Source organism: Hordeum vulgare, chromosome 4H, assembly GCF_904849725.1.
Source record: "Hordeum vulgare subsp. vulgare chromosome 4H, MorexV3_pseudomolecules_assembly, whole genome shotgun sequence".
NCBI lineage: Eukaryota > Viridiplantae > Streptophyta > Magnoliopsida > Poales > Poaceae > Hordeum > Hordeum vulgare.
Genome location: NC_058521.1, coordinates 214,060,794 through 214,071,121, shown reverse-complemented (window position 1 = coordinate 214,071,121; position 10,328 = coordinate 214,060,794).

Sequence of the window (10,328 nt, the reverse complement as noted above, 5' to 3'; positions counted from 1 at the left end):
TTCGTTCGGTATTTTGATATGTTGTATGTTGCTTTTCCTCTAGTGGTGTTATGTGAACGTCGACTACATAACACTTCACCATATTTGGGCCTAGAGGAAGGAATTGGGGAGTAGGAAGTAGATGATGGGTTGCTAGAGTGACCGAAGCTTAAACCCGAGTCTATGCGTTGGTTCGTAAGGGGCTGATTTGGATCCACTAGTAAAATGTTATGGTTAGACGTTGTCCTAATTCTTCTTTCGTAGTTGCGGATGCTTGCGAGAGGGGTTAATCATAAGTGGGATGCTTGTCCAAGTAAGGGCAGTACCCATGCGCCGGTCCACCCACATATCAAACTATCAAAGTAACGAACGCGGATCATATGAACATGATGAAACTAGCATGACAGAAATTCCCGTGTGTCCTCGGGAGCGTTTTTCCTCCTATAAGACTTTGTTCAGGCTTGTCCCTTGCTACAAAAGGGATTGGGCCACTTTGCTGCACCGTTTCTATTACTTGTTACTTGTTACTTGTTACTTTGCACCTGCTATGTTTCACCTCACTACACCATCACTTGTTACCGCTACTTTTAGTGCTTGCAGTTATTACCTTGTTGAAAACCGTTTGTCAGAGCCTTCTGCTCCTCGTTGGGTTCGACACTCTTACTTATCGAAAGGACTACGATTGATCCCCTATACTTGTGGCTCATCAAGACTCTTTTCTGGCGCCTTTGCCGGGGAGTGAAGTGCCTTTGGTAAGTGGAATTTGGTAAGGAGACATTTATATACTGTGCTGAAATTTATTGTCACATTTCACTATGGAAACTGTTCCTTTGAGGAATTTGTTCGGGGTATCTTCACCACGAACGGAAGCACGAGGGGTTGCTCCTCAACCTGAGGTACCTACTGAAAATATCTTTTATGAAATTCCTTCGGGTATGCTTGAGAAACTGCTGGCTAATCCTTTTACAGGAGATGGATCTTCACATCCAGACTTGCATCTAATCTATGTAGATGAAGTTTGTTGTTTATTTAAGCTTACAGGTTTGCCCGAGGATGAGTAAAGAAGAAATTATTTCCTTTATGTTTGAAGGATAAGGCGTTGACATGGTATAGGCTATGTGATGATACTGGATCATGGGACTACAATCGGTTGAAATTGGAATATCATCAAAAGTTTTATCCTATGCATTTAGTACATCGTGATCGGAATTATATTTATAACTTTTGGCCTCGTGACAGGGAAAGCATAGCTCAAGCTTGGGGGAAGCTTAAATCAATGCTATATTCATGCCCCAATCATGAGCTCTCGAGAGAAAGTATCACTCAAAACTTTTATGATCGACTTTCTCATGAAGATCGTACCATGCTTGACACTTCTTGTACCGGTTCTTTTATGATGAAGGATATTGACCACAAGTGGAATTTGTTGGAAAGAATCAAACGTAACTCTGAAGATTGGGAGCTTCAAGAAGGTAAGGAGTCAGGTATGAATTTCCAGTTTGATTGCGTTAAATCTTTTGGTGAGACAAAGACTTCTAGAGATTTTAGCGCTGAGTATGGACTTGACTCTGAGATAGTAACTTCTCTATGTGAATCTTTTGCTTCTCATATTGATCTTCCCAAAGAGAAGTGGTTTAAGTATCATCCTTCTGTAGAAGTCAACATAGTTAAACCCAATCTAGTTGAAGAGAAAGTCATTGCCTTTAGTGATCCTATTGTTCCTTATGCCTACGCTGAGAAACCACCTTACCCTGCTTGGAAAAAGGATTACTCTAAAGCTCCAACTGTGATACATAGGGGTTACATTAGACCACTTGCTCCCCGTGAGGAAATTAGAGTTGAACCTAGTGTTGCTATTATCAAAGATCTCTTAGCCGAAGACATAGACGGGCATGTTATCAAATTCTGTCAGGACTCCGCTAGAATTGCTAAACCTCACGCGAAAGACAAATACGGACCTGTAGTTGGCCTGCCCGTTGTTTTTGTCAAGATAGGAGATCACTGTTATCATGGTTTATGTGATATGGGCGCTAGTTTTAGTGCAATAACCCGGACCCTATATGATGAAGTCAAAGATGAGATTGCACCTGCTGAGTTTGAACCCATTGATGTCATTATTACGCTAGTTAATAGAGACACTATCTGCCCTGTGGGAATTGTGAGAGACGTAGAAGTCCTGTGTGGTAATACGAAGTATCCTACTGATTTCCTCGTCCTTGCTACTGCACAAGATAGCTTTTGTCCCATAATATTTGGTAGACCCTTTCTCAACACTGTCAATGCTCACATTGATTGTGTTAAACAGACTGTCACTGTTACTTTCGAGGGTGTGTCTCATGAATTTAACTTCTCCAAGTTTGGAAGACAACCTCATGAAAAAGGGTCGTCTGGTAGGGATGAAATCATTGCTCTTGCCTCCATTGCCGTACCTCCTACGGATCCTTTAGAGCAATATCTGCTTGAGCATGAAAATGATATGCATATGGATGAAAGAGATGAGATAGATAAAATTGTTTTAGAACAATATCCTATTCTCAAGAATAATCTGCCTCTTGAACTGCTTGGGGATCCTCCCCCACCAAAGGGTGATCCTGTGTTCGAGCTAAAACAGTTACTAGATACTCTTAAGTATGCCTATCTTGATGAGAAGGAGATATATCCTGTTATTATTAGTGCTCTCCTCTCGAATCACAAAGAGAAGAAGTTATTAAAAACTTTGAGGAAGCATCGTGTTGCTATTGGATATACTCTTGATGATCTTAAGGGTATTAGTCCCACTCTATGTCAGCACAAGATTAAAACCGATCCTGATTCTAAGCCAGTTGCTGATCAACAACGGAGATTAAATCCGAGGATGAAAGAGGTCAAGAGAAAAGAAATATTAAAGCTTCTGGAAGCACGAATCATTTACCCTGTTGCTCATAGTGATTGGGTAAGTCCAGTACATTGCGTACCTAAGAAGGGAGGTATCACCGTTGTTCCTAATGATAAGAATGAACTAATCCCACAAAGGATTATTACTGGCTATAGGATGGTGATAGACTTTCCGAAACTGAACAAGGCAACCAGGAAAGACCATTATCCTTTGCCATTTATCGACCAAATGCTAGAAAGGCTATCTATACACACACACTTCTGCTTTCTAGACGGTTATTCAGGTTTCTCGCAAATACCTGTTGCACAATCTGATCAGGAGAAAACCAGTTTCACCTGCCGCTTTGGTACCTTTGCTTATAGACGTATGCCTTTTGGCTTATGCAATGCACCTTCCACCTTTCAAAGATGCATGATGGCTATATTCTCTGACTTTTGTGAAAAGATTGTTGAGGTTTTCATGGACGATTTCTCCGTTTACGGTTCTTCCTTTGATGATTGCCTCAGCAACCTTGATCGAGTCTTACAGAGATGCAAAGATACCAACCTCGTCTTGAACTGGGAGAAGTGCCACTTCATGGTTAATGAAGGCATCGTCTTAGGACACAAAATCTCTGAGAAAGGCATTGAAGTTGATAAGGCTAAGGTTGATGCAATTGAGAAAATGCCTTGCCCCACAGATATCAGAGGTATACGAAGTTTCCTAGGTCATGCTGGTTTCTATAGAAGGTTCAATAAAGACTTCTCTAAGATTTCTAGGCCTCTTACCAACCTCTTGCAGAAGGATGTTCCTTTTGTTTTCGATGAGGATTGTGAGGAAGCTTTCGAAATACTTAAGAAGGCCTTGATAACCCCACCTATTGTTGAACCACCTGATTGGAACTTGCCCTTTGAAATCATGTGCGATGCTAGTGATTATGCTGTTGGTGCTGTTCTAGGACAAAGAGTTGACAAGAAGTTGAATGTCATTCACTACGCTAGTAAAACTCTAGACAATGCCCAAAGAAACTATGCCACTATGGAGAAGGAGTTTTTAGCAGTCGTGTTTGCATGTGAAAAGTTCAGATCTTATATAGTTGACTCCAAAGTCACTATTCACTCTGGTCATGCTGCTATTAAGTACCTTATGGAGAAGAAGGACGCTAAGCCTAGGCTAATCAGATGGGTGCTCCTGCTACAGCAATTTGATCTGCACGTTGTTGACCGAAAAGGTGCTGATAAGCCTTTAGCAGATAACTTGTCCAGGCTAGAGAATGTTCATGATGACACACGACCTATTGATGACAGCTTTCCTGATGAGCAATTGAATGTCATCCGCACTTCACATTGTGCACCGTGGTATGCGGATTACTCAAACTATATCGTAGCTAAATACATACCACCCAGTTTCACCTACCAGCAAAAAAATAAATTCTTCTTTGATTTGAGACACTACTTTTGGGATGATCCTCACCTTTATAAGGAAGGAGTTGATGGTGTTATTAGACGTTGTGTGCCTGAACATGAACAGGGACATATCCTGCAGAAGTGTCCTTCCGAAGCCTACGGAGGACACCATGCTGGAGATAGAACTGCTCATAAGGTATTGCAATCAGGTTTCTATTGGCCCACTCTCTTCAAAGATGCCCGTAAGTTTGTCTTGTCTTATGACGAATGCCAAAGAATAGGGAACATCAGTAAGCGTCAGGAAATGCCTATGAACTATTCACTTGTCATTGAAGCATTTGATGTCTGGGGCTTTGATTATATGGGACCTTTCCCGAGTTCCAATGGGTATACTAACATCTTAGTTGCTATATATTACGTCTCTAAGTGGGTAGAGGCTATCCCCACTAGAAATGCTGATCACCATACCTCTATTAAGATGCTTAAAGAAGTCATTTTCCCAAGATTTGGAGTCCCTAGATATCTAATGACTGATGGCGGTTCACACTTCATTCATGGTGTTTTCCGCAAGATGGTCGCTAAGGATGATGTCAACCATAGAGTTGCATCTCCTTATCATCCTAACTCTAGTGGTCAAGTGGAGTTGAGTAATAGGGAGATCAAATTGATCTTACAAAAGACTGTCAATAGATCTCGAAAGAATTGGTCTAGCAAACTTGACGATGCACAATGGGTTTATAGGACTGCTTATAAGAATCCCATGGGCATGTCGCCGTATAAAATGGTGTACGGTAAGGCCTGTCATTTACCTCTTGAGCTGGAACACAAAGCTTATTGGGCAATCAAAGAGCTCAACTTCGAGTTCAAACATGCCGGTGAGAAGCGGTTGTTTGATATCAGCTCATTAGATGAATGGAGGGCCGAGGCATATGAGAATGCCAAGTTGTTCAAGGAAAAGGTTAAGAGATGGCACGATAAAAGAATACAAAAACGAGAGTTCAATGTAGGTGATTATGTCCTGCTGTACAATTCTCGCTTAAGATTCTTCGCAGGCAAGCTTCTCTCTAAATGGGAAGGTCCCTACATTGTCGAGGAAGTATATCGTTGCGGTGCCATCAAAATCAATAACACAGAAGGTAATTTTCCTAGAGTGGTAAATGGGCAAAGAATCAAGCATTATATCTCTAGTACTCCCATAAATGCTGGAACCAATATCATCAATATCATAACTCTAGAGGAGTACATAAGGGATGTTTATCAGCCTGTTTCAGACCCTAAAAACGAAGAGGTATGTGTTTCGGTAAGTAATTGGACTCCAAAACTTTTCCAATAGGAAATTTTCTCAGTTTTGGAATTTATGGAAAAATTGAAAATTAAAAAGCAGTCCGGAGAGCGCACGAGGCGGCCACAAGCTTGGTTGCCACGGCCTCCCGCCCTAGCCGTGGCAACAGGGCTTGTGGGCACCTCGTGTGCCTTTCGGACTCCGTTTTCTTGTGGAGCACTCCTTCTGGTCCAGAAAAAATCATTATATATACGCCCGAGGGTTTTGATCTCCGTATCACATAGTTTTCCTCTGTTTTCGTTTCGAACCTATTGTCTGCTGTAGATTTAGAGCAAAGATGTCTCAGGAATCTTTTGGGGAGAATAATCTCCCTCAAGTTCATGAAGAAGTAGATGTTGATCTAAAAAGAGTAGAAGTCACGGAAGCCAGGGACAAAGCTAAGGATAAAACCCAAGCTAGGGAGGAAGTGCAACCTATGTTCGACATTGAAGAGGTTGAAGGAGTGGATTTTCTCCAACCCTTCCTCCACGTGCTATCTCCATCCTTGATTAAACTCTTGAGGTTTTGTGAAACAACTCATGCTCGCAGTATTTCCCTTTCTCGTGAAGTTGTTTTGATGGAGAACCATGTCGCAGATCTCCAAGGTATAAATCAAAGATTGATAGCTCTCTTGGAATCAAAGACAAAGACTCCACCACCATCACCACCAAATGAAGACAACTAAGAATTTGTATGGGCAACCCCCTTGGCTTTTTCCAAGCATGGGGGAGTTGCCCTGGTATCGTATCACCTTTATATCTTTTGCTTTTACCTTTGTTTTAGTTCTTTCCTTTTCAGTTTTTATTTCTTCTCTTAGTGGAATAAGTCTTTAGTGTTTAGTTTGAGTCTTTTGCCTTGTGTCTCCCCCGATGTATTCGAGCTTGCGAGCTTTATAATAAAGAGTATCTTAGTCAAGGGCTTTGCTTTGTGTTGTGATCAAAAGTATGAAAAGAACGACAGCATGAAAGATCATGAGATGATCTTATGGAAAGTGATAGCTTCACATATAACAAGTATGATGATTGAAACCTGTTGAGAATAGACCAACATAGACCTCACCCATTTTTGCAATTAATAAGAAGTAATAAGGAAAGAGAGGTTCACATATAAATATATCATCTTAGACACTTTCTATAGTTGTGAGCACTCACCAAACTATTACATACATAGAAGTAGATGTTGGACAAGGAAGACAACATAACGAATTGTGTGTGCTTAGATCCAAACAATGTTATATGATTAGAGATCCCTTAGTATGTGACAATTGCTTCCACCTCATATTAGCCAAAACTCCCGCACCAAGTAGATATACTACTTGTGCATCCATAAACCTTCAACCCAATTTTGCCATGAGTGTCCACCATACCTACCTATGGATTGAATAAGATCCCTCAAGTAAGTTGTCATCGGTGCAAGCAATAAAAAATGCTCTCTAATATGTATGATTTATTAGTGTGTGGAAAATAAGCTTTGTACGAACCTGTGATGAGGAAGACATAAAAGCGACAGACTGCATAATAAAGTTCTTTATCACAGGGGGCAATATAAAGTGACGTTCCTCCGCACTAAGAGGACACACATCCAAACCTCAAAAGCGCATGACAACCTCTGCTTCCCTCTGCGAAGGGCCTATCTTGTACCTTTACCTTTTGCCCTTGAAAGAGTCATTGTGATCTTCACCAATTCCTTATTTCGCCCTTATCTTGGTGAACGTCATGTGCTAGGGAATGATCTATATTCATATATCAACTTGGAGATGAGTACTTATGCTTTATTATTGTTGACTTTACCCTTGAGGTAAATGGTTGGGAGGCAAAACTATAAGCCCCTATCTTTCTTTGTGTCCAACTGAAACTTTGATACCATGAGTACCACGTGAGTTGTAACAATTGTGGAAAACAAAAGAGATGATTGAGTATGTGGATTTGCTTTACAAGCTCTTATTTGACTCTTTCTGATGTTATGATAAATTGCAATTGCTTCAATGACTATGGACTGTTGTTGTCTACTTCTCGGTAAGGTTTTTGTTTCATACTTTGCTTTGTGAAGGAATTGTTACTTTCCCATAAGAATATTTATGATGTATTGTTGTTCTATGTGTGATCATGATGCCCTCATGTCCGTATTATGTTTTATCGACACCTTCATCCCTAAACGTGTGGACATGTTATGGTTCTTGGTTTTCACTTGAGGACAAGCGAGGTCTAAGCTTGGGGGAGTTGATACGTCCATTTTGCATCATGCTTTCATGTTGATATTTATCGCTTTATGGACTGTTATTATACTTTGTGGTACCATATTTATGCCTTTTCTCTCTTATTTTTCAAGGTTTATTTGAAGAGGGAGAATACCGGCAACTGGAATTCTGGACTGGAAAAGGAGCTAGTCTGAGTCCTCTATTCTGCGCAACTCCAAATGCCCTGAAAATCAACGTGGATTTTTTTGGGAATACGTAAAAAATATTGGGCGAAAGAAGTTCCAGAGGGGAGCTGCCAGAGTCCCACAAGCCTGGTGTTGCGGCCTACCCGCCTGGCCGCGGCAACAGGGCTTGTGGGCACCCTGGTGGCCCACTGTCCCCCCTCTTTTGCTATATGAAGGGTATGGAGCTTTTTCGTGGATTCTCCGCCGCCACGAGGCGGAACTTGAGCAAAACCAATCTAGAGCTCCGGCAGGACGATCCTGCCGGGGAAACTTCTCTCTCGGAGGGGGAAATCGTCACCATCGTCATCACCAACACTCCTCTCGTCGGAGGGGAGTCATCTTCATCAACACCATCTCCTCTCCAAACCGTAGTTCATCTCTTGTAACCAACCTCCGTCTCGCGACTCTGATTGGTAGTTGTAAGGTTGCTAGTAGTGTTGATTACTCTCTGTAGTTGATGCTAGTTGGATTACTTGGTGGAAGAGTTTATGTTCAGATCCTTGATGCTACTCATTACACCTCTGATCATGATTATTATTACGCTTTGTGAGTAGTTACTTTTGTTCCTGGGGACATGGGATAAGTCGTGCTAATAATTGTCATGTGAATTTGGTATTCGTTCGGTATTTTGATATGTTGTATGTTGCTTTTCCTCTAGTGGTGTTATGTGAACGTCGACTACATAACACTTCATCATATTTGGTCCTAGAGGAAGGCATTGGGGAGTAGTAAGTAGATGATGGGTTTCTAGAGCGACAGAAGCTTAAACCCCAGTCTATGCGTTGCTTTGTAAGGGGCTGATTTGGATCCACTAGTTTAATGCTATGGTTAGACGTTGTCTTAATTTTTCTTTCGTAGTTGCGGATGCTTGCGAGAGGGGTTAATCATAAGTGGGATGCTTGTCCAAGTAAGGGCAGTACCCAAGCGCCGGTCCACCCACATATCAAACTATCAAAGTAACGAACGCGAATCATATGAAAACGATGAAACTAGCATGACAGAAATTCCCGTGTGTCCTCGGGAGTGTTTTTCCTCCTATAAGACTTTGTTCAGGCTTGTCCCTTGCTACAAAAGGGATTGGGCCACTTAGCTGCACCGTTGCTATTGCTTGTTACTTGTTACTTGTTACTTTGCACCTGCTACGTTTGACCTCACTACACCATCAATTGTTACCGCTACTTTCAGTGCTTGCAGTTATTACCTTGCTAAAAAACCATTTATCAGAGCCTTCTGCTCCTCGTTGGTTTCGACACTCTTACTTATCGAAAGGACTACGATTGATCCCCTATACTTGTGGATCATCACTAACATCTACTCGAAGAGGACTTTGGAGCTCCTTAACATGGATCTCTTTGATCCTCCATCTTTCAGTAGTCTTGGGGGAATAAAGTATTCCTTGTTGATTGTGGGTGATTACTCAAGATATACTTGGGTATACTTCTTCGAGAGGAAGAGTGAAACCCAACAAACCCCCATCGACTTTGACAATGAAGCTCAATGTCAACATGAGGCAAAGATATTGATGATTATAAGTGACAATGGCATCGAGTTCAAGAACTACACCTTGAATGAGGTTCTTAGTGATGAGGGGATCAAGCACAAACACTCCACACCATATACCCCTCAAGAAAATGGTGTTGCGGAAAGGAAGAACCAGACGTTGATGGACGCGACAAGGAACATGATGGCGAAACTCAAATCTCGATACAACTTTTGGATACAAGCCATCAATACCGCATGTCATGTATATAATTGGCTCTACCTTCGCAAAGTCTTTAATAAGACTCCTTATGAAATTCTTACCGGTAACAAGCCCAACCTCAAGTACGTCTAGGCGTTCGGGTCTAAGTGTTTCATTCTCAAGAAAGGGGCTCGTTTGTCTAAATATTAACCAACAGCTCAGGAGGGCATATTTGTTAGTTATGCTACAAACTCTCATGCTTACTGTGTCCTCAACAAGTACAATGGACTCACCGAGGAGACGTGTAATACAGAGTTTGATGAAAATAATGGCTCCCAAGTGGAGCAAAGTGGTATTTGTAATGTTAAATTCGTGCCCAAGACATAAGTAGAATAGTTGTGGGATACTTCCTACCCATTGAGGAACCCCTTCGAGTCGAAGGAGAAGGAAAATGTTCCATGCAAGTGGAACAATCACTGATGCAAGACCCACACACTTTTGAACAACAAAATGAAGGCCCTAAACCAAGTGGACAAGATCAAGGGCAAGATCAACCCCATGATGATGGTGTTATACCAAGTGTTTCCCAAAATCAAGTTCACATTCCCAAGGAACCTCAATATAAAGGGAAAGCTCAAGATCAAGAGCAATCTCACAACGGCGCTC